The sequence below is a fragment of the Anabrus simplex genome, chromosome 1, assembly GCF_040414725.1.
Source record: "Anabrus simplex isolate iqAnaSimp1 chromosome 1, ASM4041472v1, whole genome shotgun sequence".
NCBI classification, from domain to species: Eukaryota; Metazoa; Arthropoda; class Insecta; order Orthoptera; family Tettigoniidae; genus Anabrus; species Anabrus simplex.
The window spans coordinates 1442229747-1442245619 of record NC_090265.1 but is presented as its reverse complement, the minus strand read 5'-3'; the positions used below and the strand labels follow the sequence as shown (position 1 = coordinate 1442245619).

Genomic DNA, 15873 nt, shown 5'->3' with positions numbered 1-15873 from the left:
AGATAGTGGGTTATATGACCTTTCAATGATGTTGAGGTCGTGTATCAAGGATTCATTGAAAGTCATAAGATAAGCAGATTTAAGCGAACAGCACAGAAGTAATGTGAATCACCGGTATGCGGCTGATTTATGCGTTCCATCATGTACGAAAGCCGAGACAACTCGCAAATTTATTGTGAATCTCATGTAAGAAGTGGGAAGATCAAGCTCAGAACCCTGTGGTATATAGAAGATTGAATGGAGGTATAATTCAGACGTAAACACAGATTAGTATGAAATAACATCAACAGCTGGGAAGAGGAAAGGTCAGACATTGTATTTAGTCCGGAAAGTGTCATAGAGGGCCATGGTATAACTTGGAATCATGCACGGTCAACCATTTAGAAGGCGTACGATGTGACATATTACATGTGTTAGAAGAGCGAATAATTGTAGGCTGTTTTCCTTTGTGAAGTTCTGCAAATAAAAAGAGCGACTGCGGTGACAAGTTCCTCAAATGTCAAAATGAGGTGTGATGGAAATTATAATATGGAGGTTCTATGGATTATGAAAAGCAAATCTTTTATTATTGTAAGATAATGGAAATGGAATTTTGTTTTTTCTGTCAATACATGTATGAAGAAAGCCGTTAGCAAGCCAATATTGAGGATAGCTCTGATACACGTTTAAAAACTAAGAAAATCTGTTGAATTTGAAGGCCATATAGCATTAATAAGATCAATAATTGGTTATATAGCATTGACATATGCAGGGAAGTGTTAACTAATGAAAGTTGAATTATAAGATATGTATAAACTCTGTTTAACAAATCTTATGCAAGTTTCAGGGTTGGAACCAGTAAGATTGTCCATAATTATGAACCAAGACAATAACAAAGTGGAGATGTACGCTTAAATTGGCAGGGTCCCTGATGGACCCGAGCTCTACTGAAATGCTCGAGATAACAAGAACAGATGACCAGGATACCACTGCTTACATGATGGGATGAACGACTGGATCTTCAAACGATGAGTACCCGTACATTGTCTGTCCTTGCTCTATTTGTAGTTGCTTATTGTAGGAATAGATGTTAACATCACACAGGTGATTTTAAAGGAATTACTTGGATAACCTAATGGGTCAGTTGTTATTAATTTAGTGATGTGTTGTTTGACCGCTCATGTGATAGAATTTAGCTTGCCGTCTGTAACTAATAGAGTTAGGCGCAATCACGTTCATTCGTTGCTCCTGCACTGATGGAATAATCATGGAATTTAATTGTAAGATAATCTCGAGCGCTGCAGGCAAGTTTTCGGATATATATGTGTGTGATAATTGGTGTTGTGGTCCTTTATATGAATAGCTCGCAGAGTGTTGTTATGTGTTTATTCAGTAGGAATTAAGTGATGTTTCGTATGTATAAATTAGGCTCTTTGATTACTTTTGCTTGTTTATTTAGGTAATGATTTGATGCGGTGCATATTATGATGGTGTAAAGCAAGTGTAGGATCGTCTGAAGTTGTGATTTAGTGCGATATGTTTGTGAATGAGATTTGTTGGATTATTTATTACGATGGTAGATATATTCTTCGAGACAGTCAATGTGATAGGATGGTTTATTGAGTGATATGTTCGCCGCGTATGTTAAGTGTCGGATAAGCAAGTGATGTATTTATTGCTGAAATTGTAAGCATTTCGAAGAGATTACGCTGAGAGCATATGAATTGTCATGGTTTGAGTTTTGGCATGACATAAATAGTGGAACAGACGAGCGGATATATAGGTAGGATCTTCGACAATTATTACACTTGAACGGTAGATAGAATTATTTGTGGTCGATATCACCTGTGATTATGAATTGATATTTGTAGTATTGCTTGAGGTAGCTATTTGTGCATTAGCATTATTTTCAGTATCATGGAGAGGAGCTGGCGCAGAGCAGATCTTCTGGCATGGATTATTTAACATGTCAGTAGTTAGTGGTTGATTTTCACGTGCGGCGATGCGGAGCATCCAGATGAATGAGGGCATGTGATCATTCAGTTGTGGAATAATTACATTATGGCTGTTCATTAGAGATTTTTCTATATTTATGTTGAAAGACCATTAGGGAATTAAAGTTATTATTAGCTACAGTAAATAGATATTTATTGGAGGAGACAGATGGAGCAGGGAAGACAAGCTACAGATGAAAGTGAATTATAGTTGAATGAACAAACAATTAAGAGGAAGTGAAAGATTCAATTAACTGATTTCCTTTCAAGTGATTAATAATTTTGTTGATGAAGTTTCGGAGAGTGTAGTGAGTTATTGTAACATTTGATTTCAGTGTTGAATAATTCTTTCAAGAAAGACTTTGATTTAACAGAATATGACAGGATTTACGTGAGTATCTTCCAAGGTGTTGCTTATTCAGATTATTATAGTTATATTTAATTAGAATTGGTTATTAAATTTAATGCCCTTCCAAATTTTTATTGCAGTTATTTCTTGCATGGTATATAAGAACCTAGAGTAATGAGATAAGATGTAGAATCGTCAGTTTTTGATTAACTATTGAGAGTTTGTGACCGCTTTCTCATCGAAGGGCCATGCCCTCGAGTGGAGTCTTGTGCAAACCACTGAATTCTAGCTGAGGCCTATTAAAAAGATTATTATTTCGAACCATACGCGTCCATGAACGGTCACAGTTATAATTCAACCGTCGGCAGCCCTGAAGATCGTTTTCCAATTTCACTCCAGGCAAATGCTGGGGCTGTGCCTTAATTAAGGCCAAGGCTGCTATCTACCCAATCCTAGCTTTCTCGTATCCTTCCATTGCTGAAACCTTTGATGTGTTAGTGCGATGTTTAAAAAAAAAAGATGAATATTTCCCAAGGAATATTTAGAGAAGAAAAATCATTGTTAACAAGCAAAAATACCTGGACCTGTATTAACAGCATTCTCTAATAACAACAAAAGTAAAGTTACTCTGTTATAGATTATAAAACAAAACAACCAAACGATAAAGCTGGGCATCACTGGCGCCATTACTAGCATCACCAGCTAAGGAAAATGGCACACTTTGCAAATATCAAGCTATGTCTTCCTTTGAGTTACTAGCCATAAAATTTACTATTGCAGAAGTTTTTGTTCTTCCGAAACCATCATTTTATCCGGTTTTTGAATCTGGAAACAATGCAATGAATAAATTTCCTGGATGGTCAGAAACTGCAAATGGAACATTATGTTCTACAGCAGGGCCATCCAAACAGCGCTCCCCGAGCGCTAGCGCTCTGGCCGCGCTCCAAGCCAGTGCTCCGAGCGCTTTGGGGGGGGGAGGTAGTTTCGGTAGTGGTGGGAGGAGCTTGGCTAGCTGAGCGAGCGGTCTGCCCGCCGGGCCGAAGGGAGCAGCCGATTTTTTAGTGTGCCACTGAGATTTTATGTGTTAAAAAACACAATTTGTAACGGCATTACAGTGCCAACCACAGGGATGATTACGGTGATTTGACAGACGCCAGTCGCCAATCGAAGTTGGAAGAAATGAAAGAAAATTTCAAGCAGCACTGTTCTGTAAGTATTATAGTTTTAATTTTTAAATACTTGTTTACAAACGGGAATGAATAAATGATTGAATTATCTGAAGAACACTAAAGTTGTGACTTGCCGTATTTTTGTCTGACAGGAGATTGAGGAGAGTGAGGTTGGTGGACCCACTTTACGAACAAGCTACAAATGTTCGTCGCAAATTGCCAAAGCTGGGAAACCCTTCGCGGAAGAGAATGTAATCAAGGAGTACCTAATGGACGCGGCGGCATGTATTTGTCCTATGAAGCTAGTTGAGAAATTTCACAAAATCTTTCTTTCTCCTCACACTGTGGCTCACAGAATAGACAACATGGCCGTTGATATGGAACAGCAATTAATGGAGAATGCAGCAAATTTTGTATACGTTTCCATCACCCTCGATGAATCAACCGACATTGCGGACACAGCTCAGCACGTTATTTTCATTCGAGGGGTAGATGACGATATTCGGGTCACCGAGGATTTCCTACTTGGTAGCTATCAAAGACACCACTACCGGTTTCGATATTTTCAAAGCAGTGGGGGGCGTTTTGAGTCAATGGGAAAATGGGAGCGGTTCACGAGTGTAACGACGGATGGAGCTCCTGCATTACGTAGTCTACGCACGGGGTCCCTCAGCTATGTAAAATTAAAAATGACAGGGCGGTACTACCCTAATGGCGGCGATCTAGTGCTTGATACACCAGGAGGGAATCTGTACAAAAGTCGCCAAACTTAAAGACGTAATCGGAACAGTTGTGGGAGTGGTAAATTTTCGTCGATCCCATGGACTCACGCACCGTCACTTCAAAGAGCACCGGGCGAGTTGGCCGTTCAGTTAGGGGCGCGCAGCTGTGAGCTCGCAATCGGGTGAACCCCACTGTTGGCAACCCTAAAGATGGTTTTCCGTGGTTTCCCATTTTCACACCAGACAAATGCTGGGGCTGTACCTTAATCAGTACCTTAATTAAGGGCACGGCCGCTTCTTTCCCATTCCTGGGCCTTTCTTGTCCCATCGTCGCCATAAGACCTACCTGTGTTGGTGCGACGTAAAGCAAATTGAAAAAAAAAAAGAAATTCAAAGAGTTCTTGGATGACATCGAAGTGGAGTATCCGGATATCCCGTACCATGCAGAAGTAAGATGGCTGAGCAGGGCGAAGGTGCTTCATCGAGTTTTTTTGCTTGCAGAATACAAGAGATACCTTTCATGACATAAAAGGGCGGCCCGAAATTCTTTTGCGTGACCCTAAGTTGATGGCGGACTTGGCCTTTTTAAGTGACTTTACTGCCCGTCTGAATACTTGAACACTTCGCTTACCGAGCTCGATAGCTGCAGTCGCTTAAGTGCGGCCAGTATCCAGTATTCGGGAGATAGAAGATTCGAACCCCTCTGTCGGCAGCCCTGAAGATGGTTTTCCGTAGTTTCCCATTTTCACACCAGGCTGGGGCTGTACCTTAATTAAGGCCATGGCCGCTTCCTTCCCAGTCCTATCCCTTTCCTGCCTCATCGTCGCCATAAGACATATCTGCGTCGGTGCCACGTAAAGCCAATAGCAAAAAAAAAAAAAAAAAAATTTCTTCGCTTCAGGGCGGAAAGCACAATATCTGCGATTTGGTGGAAGAAATTCAAGCGTTCAAAAGAAAATTGATTTTGTGGGAAAACCAGTTGCGTGCAAGGAACACAGGGCATTTTCCATTGCTTGAAACAGTGAAATAAGGTGTCGACCTTGATGAGTACTTGCAGGCAATTCGCCAATTACAAGAAGAGTTTGAAAAGAGATTTTCAGAATTATCAGAACTCCAAGCGGTGTTAGATGTATTTGTTCGAACATTTTCACTTAGTGCAGACAGTGCTCCACAGCTATTTCAGTTAGAGTTGCTTGAACTGCAGTGCAATGTTCGTCTTAAAGACCGCTTTCTAATGTCACGAAGTTTGGAAGAATTTTACAGCTATTTTCCGCAAGAAGAATACCCCCTCTTATATAAACATGCATGAAAAGTTCTATCAATGTTCGGCTCAACGTACATTTGTGAGCGTTTCTTTTCGGTTCTTAAGCTTACCAAAAGTAAACATCGTGCAACGATGAGCGATGGAAACTCACGTAATTGTTTAAGAATATTGGTAAAATATTGGTAAAATTTTGTTTAATTTTCCTCTCAGATATGTTCATAATTTCAGTTTTGAATAAATCGCATTACTGTATTCTTTACTTAACACTTGATTTCGTTTCCTGCATATTCCATACATCGGAGTACCTTTCGATTTGTATATGCGGTATATGTGTTATGGCAAAACAGCGCTATTAATATGATGTCAACAAACCCACAAAAGCCGTCGGACGCACGACTGTACGTACGTATCTATTCAGCGCGGTCCGAACATCGTCCGTCTCAGGTCTCCTCGCTGCCACACTGTAGGAGTGGTAGGGGAAGGAGCGCTCGTCTGACTGCCCAGTGCTCCCCGAGCGCGGGCGCGCTCTCGGAGCGCAATAGCTGGATGGCCCTGTTCTACAGGAAACAATGTAAGAAGCAACTCTGCATTTGCACATTTCCCTACTACTGCACCGACAAAGAATTTTTTTTATTGGTTTATGATTTGTCTTTTTCCCCCATGTGATTCATGTTTCGCAGATTATAAAAGTGCCTTCCACAATCATCTCTACCACCATGGACCACAGAAAGACCACAAAAAAAAAAAAAAAAAAAAAAAAAAAAAAAAAAAAAAAAAAAAAAAAAAAAAAAAAAAAAAATCACGCTACAAAACACGTGGATAGAACTCATTTTCGAAGATATTAAACAGGGTCATTCTTTTGTATATCTATCATGATACTTTTGGAGTACAGTATTTCTATTTCCTGCCTTGTTATTGAAAACATAGGCACACTTCATTTCTGCAGCACAAAAAAAAAACTTAACCACAAAATAATTGGAATAAGAAGCCTGGGCCAAGAAACGTGGGTGATCACTGACTGAAGGAAAGAATACGGAGCCATATTGCGAAGCTGCAAAAGACAAGAACAAAGACCAACCTGATAACCAGACCAAGGCATGATGGGAATACACATGTGCTCTATGCGTATAGTGATGTCACATCACCTGGAACTACATTTAAATTAAAATTTTTTGGTCATTTTTATATGTGTAAATTAAAAATATAATATTGATTTTCTGTAATAAATATGTCCTTAACCGTAATACCACAATATTAGCATGAAATACAAAATTGTTGGCCGGTCTGCAATATATATAATCATGTAAGCTTGCAAAAACCTATTTGAATGATTAATCTACAAGTTTCCTTGAAACAAAACCTGTAGCTCATATTCCTGATCACAATCTATTGCATTTATGAGTTGTTGTTCATCATGTAAAGGTTGATCAGTGAATATCAAGTTTTGATAGAATTCATGATTAACTGGGACTAGATATTCGAGGAGGTCAAGGCAGCCCCTAACCTTGCCTGTTTGATAGGATGTTGTTCGTAGTACTTCCACAAAAAATGATGTTAAAAACCAAGCTCCCATTGTTTTCTTATTCAGTTTCACAGAACCGCAGCCTGGAAGACAGACCATAATCCCGACCTGTGTTTTGTCTCGTCCGATAATAATCTCCAACCCTTGCCGATGTCGAGACAGGTTATGGCATAATTTCCACACAGCCAACATCGACCAGTTCTTCTGGAAATGGGCCATAGTATCCCAATAATAAGGCCCTTTCCACACCCTAGATGGAACTTCAAGAAAGCTAACTGGACTCTGTTCTCGGAAAATCTTGATAAATGCGTTGGTTGGATTCCTCCCATAAGGTCCAACTACAAGCGATTTGTTGGTGCTATCATAAGTACAGCAAAGAAATGTGTCCCAAGAGGCTACCGTAGGGAATATGTCCCTGGCTGGACTGAGAAATGTGAGAAACTTTATGAGGAATTCTGTGTAAGTAACGACCAAGAAGTAGCTGATGAACTGCTATGTCAACTTGATGCTGCAAGATGTGCTAAATGGACGGAGACTGTTGAATCCATGGACTTCCCAAAATCAAGTAGAAAGGCCTGGTCTCTCCTTAGGAAGCTTGGTGGAGGCAAACCATCACACCGTACTAACAGAGCTGTTACACCAAATCAAATTGCGTCCAACATAGTCAACACTTCAAGAGCTCCTCAAAATAAACAACACTCGATCAAAGTTAAGAAGGAATTAAGAGAGCTCAAGAAAATATGCACCTCAAATTCTGAATATTCCACTCCATTCACTCCAGAAGAAGTTACAATAGCACTGAAAGATATGAAAGCAGGAAAGGCTCTAGGTTTCGATGGTATTCATCCAGAGTTCCTTCTCAACTGTGGTAAAAATGTAAGAATATGGTTAGCTAAATTTTTCACAGACATTTTTCTATCAGGCAATATACCCCATAAATTAAAGAGGGCAAAAATCATTGCTATTCTTAAACCTGGCAAACCTAACAACGAACCTCAAAGCTATAGACCCATTGCTCTGCTTAGCATGATCTATAAACTTCTGGAAATAATTATTTATAACCGTATTTGCCATATCATTTTCAAAAACTTACCTGTTGAACAAGCTGGCTTCCGCCCGCACCGAAGCTGTACAGACCAGGTCCTTTCTATGACAACATTCATAGAGGCTAATTTTCAGAAGCACCAGAAAACTTCAATTGCCTTCGTTGATCTAACAGCAGCATATGATACTGTGTGGAGACAAGGATTGATTCTCAAACTTCTACGAATCATTCCATGCCTGCACATTGGAAACCTTATTAACAACATGCTCAGTAACAGAAACTTCCTGGTTCAAATTGGCAATAGTATGAGCTCACTGAGGAGTCTTAATAATGGTCTCCAACAAGGTTCTGTGCTGGCTCCCCTTTTGTTCTGTTTATATATAGCAGATATGCCAGAGACTACATCTAGGAAGTCTGGGTACGCAGATGACTGGGCCCTTGCTGTTAGCCATATAGACTTCGAAGTTACCAAGGGTATTTTAACCAGAGACCTATCTACTATGGGACGATACTTTCGTGACTGGAGGTTACAGCCAAGCGCAGCAAAGACAGTAGTTGCTTCGTTCCATCTCAACAATAAACAAGCGAATAGAGAACTGAAAGTTTACTTTGATGGCAGATTACTCTCACATACCAAGTATCCAAAATTTCTAGGAGTCATTCTAGATAGGACTCTAAGTTTCAAAGAACATCTTAGCAGAACTGCCGCCAAACTCAGAACCAGAAATAATATCCTGCAGAAACTGTGCGGCACTACGTGGGGGTCAACAGCTTCTACACTTCGGACTTCTGCCTTTGGACTAGTTTATCCCGTGGCTGAATATTGTGCTCCAATCTGGATAAAAAGCGCTCATGTTAAGCTTGTTGATACTCAGCTCAACCAAACCACGCGTTTAATATCAGGGACGATCAGATGTACTCCAACATACTGGCTGCCATCATTAAGTCACATACTACCTCCATCCGTGAGAAGAGAACAAGCACTTATCAAGGTGTACAATAATATGTGCAACAATTCTTCTCTTCCTGTACATCTTGACCTCCCTGTTATTAACAGGAAGATACTTCGCTCTCGCCACCCTCCATTGATTACTGCAAGGAAGCTTGCTGAAAGTTATTTCAACATGATTGACAGCTGGAAGCAATTATGGAAGACCTCTGCAACACCAGAACAGTAAGCTATGCCATGCATCACATCTAAGCCACCAGGTTTTGAGCTCGACAGAAAAATTTGGTGTACTCTAAACCGAATCAGAACTAATTGTGATAGATGTGCAGACTCCCTTTATAAATGGAAGAAAATTCCATCTCCCGAGTGTAGTTGTGGTGCTGAAAGACAAACTGTTCAGCATATTATCCAAGAATGCCCTCTATCAGCCTTCTCAGGAGATCCAGCCGAGTTCCTGATGGCTACTCAAAACGGTGTAAATTATATTAGAGATACCAATCTGACATTTTGACTTAATGTGTTCAGACGTGAAAATAATTTTAAAATACTTTTATTGTGATGTGATTGTAAACCATACGATAAATAATAATAATAGTCTTAAACATCAACATACGTGTACTTGAAGTATTGCTTAAATGAATCTTGAGCTGTAATCATTAATGGAGTAATCTTACCCACCAGTACCTAAATATTATAGTCAAACACTCTTCTCCTTGTTATACATACATATATACATACATACTGTACCAGTAAAAGTTCGGGGCGTAAGGCATGAGAAGGATCTCAGGTAGGGGAAGTAGGTTTTTGGAGCTGGTACAGAGCAGGATAGACTCGCAGGGCGAATAATAGATGGTTATACCCTTTTTCAAACAATTTATTAATAATGTTAATCAATTCACCACCCTGCAATGTCGATATAGAAGGTAAATAATTTGTTAAAATCAAAAGGATTAACATAAATCTTCTTGAATGCAATTTGTGAAAATAAATAAATCTCACAGATCCAATAGTCTTTTGCGAAAATATAAAGTGTCAGTTTTCCACCTAAAGTCTTTCTAAGTATTATGACATGACATGAACACACTTATAGTTGAAAATAAGAATTTGAACTTCTGTTGAGAGTTTCTCAGTTTGTGAGCCTTGAAACACAGAACACTTGAAACTCCTAGAGTCTTTCTTATGTGAAATAGATTTGGAAATAGATTTATCATTAAAAGATGAATTTTGAGTAATGGTGGAAAACTACGAAGTATCGTCACACGCAGCACTGGGTAAACCACTGTTCACGATTGGTAAGAAAGGAAAAAAAAAAAAAAAAGAAAGTCAGTTTGTGACTACTCACTTATTAAAAAACTTGGCTTACGAATACTGATGAGAATCTGAAACATTCCGCGGGTGCGGATGATGACTCAAACTTGAAGTTCCATGAAGAAACCACGTTGACGTCATAGATGAAATGATGTTGAAGGTAGTTGGATCTTGCAGAATTTTCTGAAGATTTCTGTTGCTCGTGGAAATGATCTTAACACACGGAACATGCAAGTAGTATTTACAGATACTATGTTAATTTTAGGACGTCCAATGAGTGATCACAGTCCTTGTTGCAAAAAAAAAAAGAAAACCTATTTTAAACTGTCACTGAGAACATCCAACACAGTGCAAACACGTAATATTTCTCATTACCGTCTCTAACCACAGTCTTTGAATCGTTATCCTGACAGATAACACTAATTCTCTAATGTTAATAGAACTATATTATTTTAGAAAACGTTCTTAACTTTCACTAAGTTTATCACTGTAACACGTCAAGTCCTAATATGGCACACAAATAAAAAGAGACAGTCCAAGGATGTGCTATGTTAGAAAATAAGTTCTAGAGTAGTTAAAGTTACTGTACACGACAGTTTCTGTTGGTAATTTAATATTGTGTGCAATTAATTAAGTACACACGTCAGGTTGTGAATGTCCAATATATAACTTCGAACTTCACTGATTTCGTACTTGTTATACTTCGAAATGCCTGTAAGTTATATCATATGGTAATACTAAATTCCCATGAAGGGAATTAGATATTTTTCCACCAATAGAGCATATCAAAATCGGATCAAAAATTGGATGTATGGCTTTTCAGGCGTTTGCTCTGTTAACCAGCATTTCGTCTTAGGTCTGACACTAGACTCATCAGAGTGGGATGTGTCAGACCCTACCCACTGATGCTGGGGTGTATGCAGGTGACCAAGGACCAAGGGGGAAGGGGCGGGCCACCTAGAAGGTTACGCCTTCTCTCTGGCCAGGAGATTTGGTGGGGTTTGGGGATTTGGAGAGGTTTGATGTTAAAGGGAAGAAGCTTTGGATTTAGTGGAGTAGGTGTGTTTGGCCTCTTGGCTAGGGTGCAGTGTCCGTCCTTTTGCTTTTTATTGATTTCTTAGTGTTACATACATTACATGGTTGTTACATTGGTTTACAATCATTAATTGGTTTACATATATAGGCTTATCTTCTAATGGTGGTGCGGTTGTTGGGGAGGAATAGTGGGGCGATTTGTTGAGAGAAGGAGGTGATGTTGGCTAAGGCGGATAGAAGGAGTAGAAGGAGCTGGGAGTTTTGATGTGAGTTAGGTGGGTGGGTGGGGAAGGTATGGTTTGGGGTTGGGTTAGGTTGGGAGCGGGTGGGTTGTTGAGGGGGAGATCGTGAAGGTTCCACCCGGTGGTGCTTCCTGAAGAGTTGTATCCCTTGCTGAATGAGACGTTGGGTTTCTTCGGGAAGCTGGGGTTGGAGGTGTATCATGAAGGTTGGCCCGCCTGTGCTGTGGATCCTGGTGGCTTTGTTCAGCTGAAGGCCCGTTCGCCGTAGTTCTTGGATTACCAGTTCTGTTGGGATGGCTGGGTTCACGCCTCTGATGACGCAGCTGGGGTTGTTATTGTTGGTGCTCGGGTCTGGTGCTGGTGGCGGTGCTTCGTTGGTCTCGGACTCGGGAGCTGGTGTATTTGGTCTGCTTGTTTCCATGGTCTTGTTGTGAATTTCTTCATTAGTCGTTGGCCGGGTAGGGCTGGGGAGGGTGGTTGGGGACATCATGATGGGAGTGGAGTGGGCCATAGTGGTGATGGTTATAGAGGTATAGGGAGAGCTGCAGGCAGGAGTGGTAGCCATTGTGGTGGTGATGGTAGTGACTGAGGTGGTAAGCAGTTGGGTTGAAAGTTGGGGAGGTGGGATGTACGGCGGTGTTCTTATTGGTGGTGGCTGGCGAGGTGGCTGGGTTCCCGGTTTCCGTACTCGTTCGAACTCTTTTCCCAGATGAGCTGGGCATGGATCTGTGGTGAAATATTTCCCGGAGATGTAAATTCCATTGATCAGTGCCTGGTGAACTTCTTGTGGCGTGGATAGTTCAATTAGGAATTTATCCGTTGGTAGGCCGTTCTCCAATAGTCTGGTGGCGTTGGTGGCTGCTATTCCGTGTCTGCGGAGCAGACGAAGGATTATCTCGTCTGTGGCTGTGGGATCTACGTCATTGAGAATTATGTTGGGCATTGTGAGGAAGGCCGACTTCCGGTTTGGTGTCAGGCCCAGTTTTGCTTTGTTGTCACGGCTAGGGCACTGAGTTAAAGCTGGAGTGTTCCCTAGCCGTATTAAAAGTGACGTAGATCAGTTCTCGATGCAGGTGAACTTATCAGAAGCCTCTTATGTGGCACAGTCTGATAACTGCATACGGGAGATAAAACTCCACAATGGAATTAATGCCCGCCTAGCAATTCCAAATGGTAATACTAAATTCCCATGAAGGGAATTAGATATTTTTCCACCAATAGAGCTTCTGATAAGTTCACCTGCATACACCCCAGCATCAGTGGGTAGGGTCTGACACATCCCACTCTGATGAGTCTAGTGTCAGACCTAAGACGAAATGCTGGTTAATAGAGCAAACGCCTGAAAAGCCATACATCCAATTTTGGATCTGATTTTGATATGCTCTATTGGTGGAAAAATATCTAATTCCCTTCATGGGAATTTAGTATTACCATTTGGAATTGCTAGGCGGGCATTAATTCCATTGTGGAGTTTTATCTCCCATATGCAGTTATCAGACTGTGCCACATAAGAGGCTTCTGATAAGTTCACCTGCATACACCCCAGCATCAGTGGGTAGGGTCTGACACATCCCACTCTGATGAGTCTAGTGTCAGACCTAAGATGAAATGCTGGTTAATAGAGCAAATGCCTGAAAAGCCATACATCCAATTTTTGATCTGATTTTGATATGCTCTATTGGTGGAAAAATATCTAATTCCCTTCATGGGAATTTAGTATTACCATTTGGAATTGCTAGGCGGGCATTAATTCCATTGTGGAGTTTTATCTCCCATATGCAGTTATCAGACTGTGCCACATAAGAGGCTTCTGATAAGTTCACCTGCATACACCCCAGCATCAGTGGGTAGGGTCTGACACATCCCACTCTGATGAGTCTAGTGTCAGACCTAAGACGAAATGCTGGTTAATAGAGCAAACGCCTGAAAAGCCATACATCCAATTTTTGATCTGAGTTATATCATAGTCGCGGCACAATAGACTACTTACGGTGCGACGTCTTTTTTTTTTTTTTTCAAGTACGATGGCGATTTACTAGCCCGTAATTTCGTCTCCGCGAAACACGACGAAAAGTACTGTCTTCGAGACTGCACGAACATACTATGTGAGGGCCAGTCTCCCCTCTCTCTTACTCACACACATACTGCACTGCTAGACTGGACTGCTTGCAATGAACTGAACTCAACTCAACACACAACTACCTGTTAGCCTTGACCCAGTGGCATATATAGCTGGCGCTGGGAGGGGTAGTTTCTCTCGGTCATGTGACCGTGAGTGCGTAATTTCTGTTAGATTTTAAATCATTGTAACTCAGCAACCATAGGATGGATTAATTTGGAATTTATTGAGGTTAATTTTCATGACGTCCGCTACCATTTAGCGTTTGTTCCATTAAAATTGGTACAGGCGTTGAAAACTTGCGAAAAGAAAGATATTTTCGAGAAATATCTCAAGGGGAGGTGAGCTTTGAACGACAGGTGACGTCACTTGACTCCGCCTAGCGCACTCGTGGAGTCTGGTACATAATGGGACATTCTTTTACTTAGATGTTCGTACGTCGGACGGATCTTATATGCTGGAACAACATTTCTTTTGATAATTATGGACCAGGACCTAGGCTTTACTGGTACAATACATACATACATACATACTGTGCCCATCAAATTTTGTAATATTTTATTCAGAAGGAATACTTTATTTTATCAGTGAGTTGGAACATTATTTCTACAGCCAGGACGGGGAATTTCATCACTTCCGTGTCGGCGAGAGCGAGCTACCTAGGGCTGGATTTTCCAGTTCGGCAGGCAAGCGAGGAGCGAGCTGGGGAATTTTTTTTCTTGGTTAGATGTCCTTCAGTCAGCTGTGTGCCATGTGACCCACAGAGCAGAGCTAGAGATGAGCCGATCGATAAATTCAAGGCCGATTGACGTTTGACAGTATCAGCAAAAAAAATGATAATATACGCCTGAATGTAAGAGAGTAACCAATCAAGATGGATTGAGAAGACACACCTCTGTCTCAAGACGATTAAAGTGTGGTATTTCCAAAGGGAAATCTTACTTTCTGAATTCTGATTCTGGATGATCACTCTGACTGCGACTACTGCTGCGTTTAGACGTGTTAACTTCGCTGGAGAACTTCACTTTGCAAACTTCATTAAATATTGGATCTTCGGCAGTTAAGACATATAATAAAATCAACCTACAAATATTTGAAGAGTTTATAAAAGTTACGTATTCCAACTAACTCATATATCATCAAGCATGTGTCTTGAACACATTTTAAGGCTTTTTGTCAGTTTCAGCTTTTCTTTCACGGAAGAAACAGAAGAGAAAGACCACTGGAGTTCGGAGATATTTCAAGATGCCAGTCTATCTGCCTGCTGAATTCCACTGCTATTTCCTGTCCGTCCTCATGTCTTCAATGAACTTCTAAGATGGAAGGCAACTTCAGACATGGGAGGAGGCGTCGTTCGATGGTGGGTGACTTGACCATGCCATAGGTCATCTGCCAAAATCCAGCATTCAACATTCACTTGAGTACCCTTTATAAATACCTTTTCTATCAATCTTTGTACATTTACTGTAAACATTGCTTTTCCTTATTGATTTGAAGTAACTTCTAGTAGTATTTCTATAGTTAGATTTTTCACTCCTTCTTTCCTTGGTGAAAGGTAGCTTGTGATGCTGTATGAAAGTGTACTGGATTCTATTAGTTAGTTAGTGGAATGAATGTCTTCGAGACTAATTTCGACTGTCCTAATTCAGCGTAACAGGAATATTAAAAGTAATTTGACCTCTCCGATAATCTTGGTTGAATTTAAAATGATATTATAATTTATTTGAGATCAGATGGGACAGTGTGTTAGTGCATTTCATTACGTCAGATTTCTCTCAATGGTATTGCAATGTTTTGAATGGATTTGAGATACGCTAGGATCATCTATGAAATTTTATCGTACAGTAGCCTACGTGAATGTGACCATGCGAGGTCAATAATAATAATAATAATAATAATAATAATAATAATAATAATAATAATAATAATAATAATAATAATAATAATAATAATAATAATAACAATAATAAAAATAAGTCAACTTTATTACGGGTTAAAACACGAATAAGGCCATGAGTGTAATATTATTTAATCTTGTATGAGATTAATGTGTGCTCAGTTTATGTAAATGTGAGCCTGGAATATGGCTGTATCTTGACAGATCATTCATAACATTTACTGCGCTGTGATATTATTTTGGACTTGGGAATGGATTTAATATTTGAGAGTTATTTGT

At 40.2% G+C, this 15873-nt stretch overlaps 1 protein-coding gene across 4 annotated transcripts in view; it reads right to left on the bottom strand.

The window, feature by feature from the left end:
- The window catches only part of Cdc16 (cell division cycle protein 16), a 300876-nt gene that overhangs the window by 63025 nt on the left and 221978 nt on the right, over positions 1-15873 (bottom strand). The window lies entirely within an intron of this gene.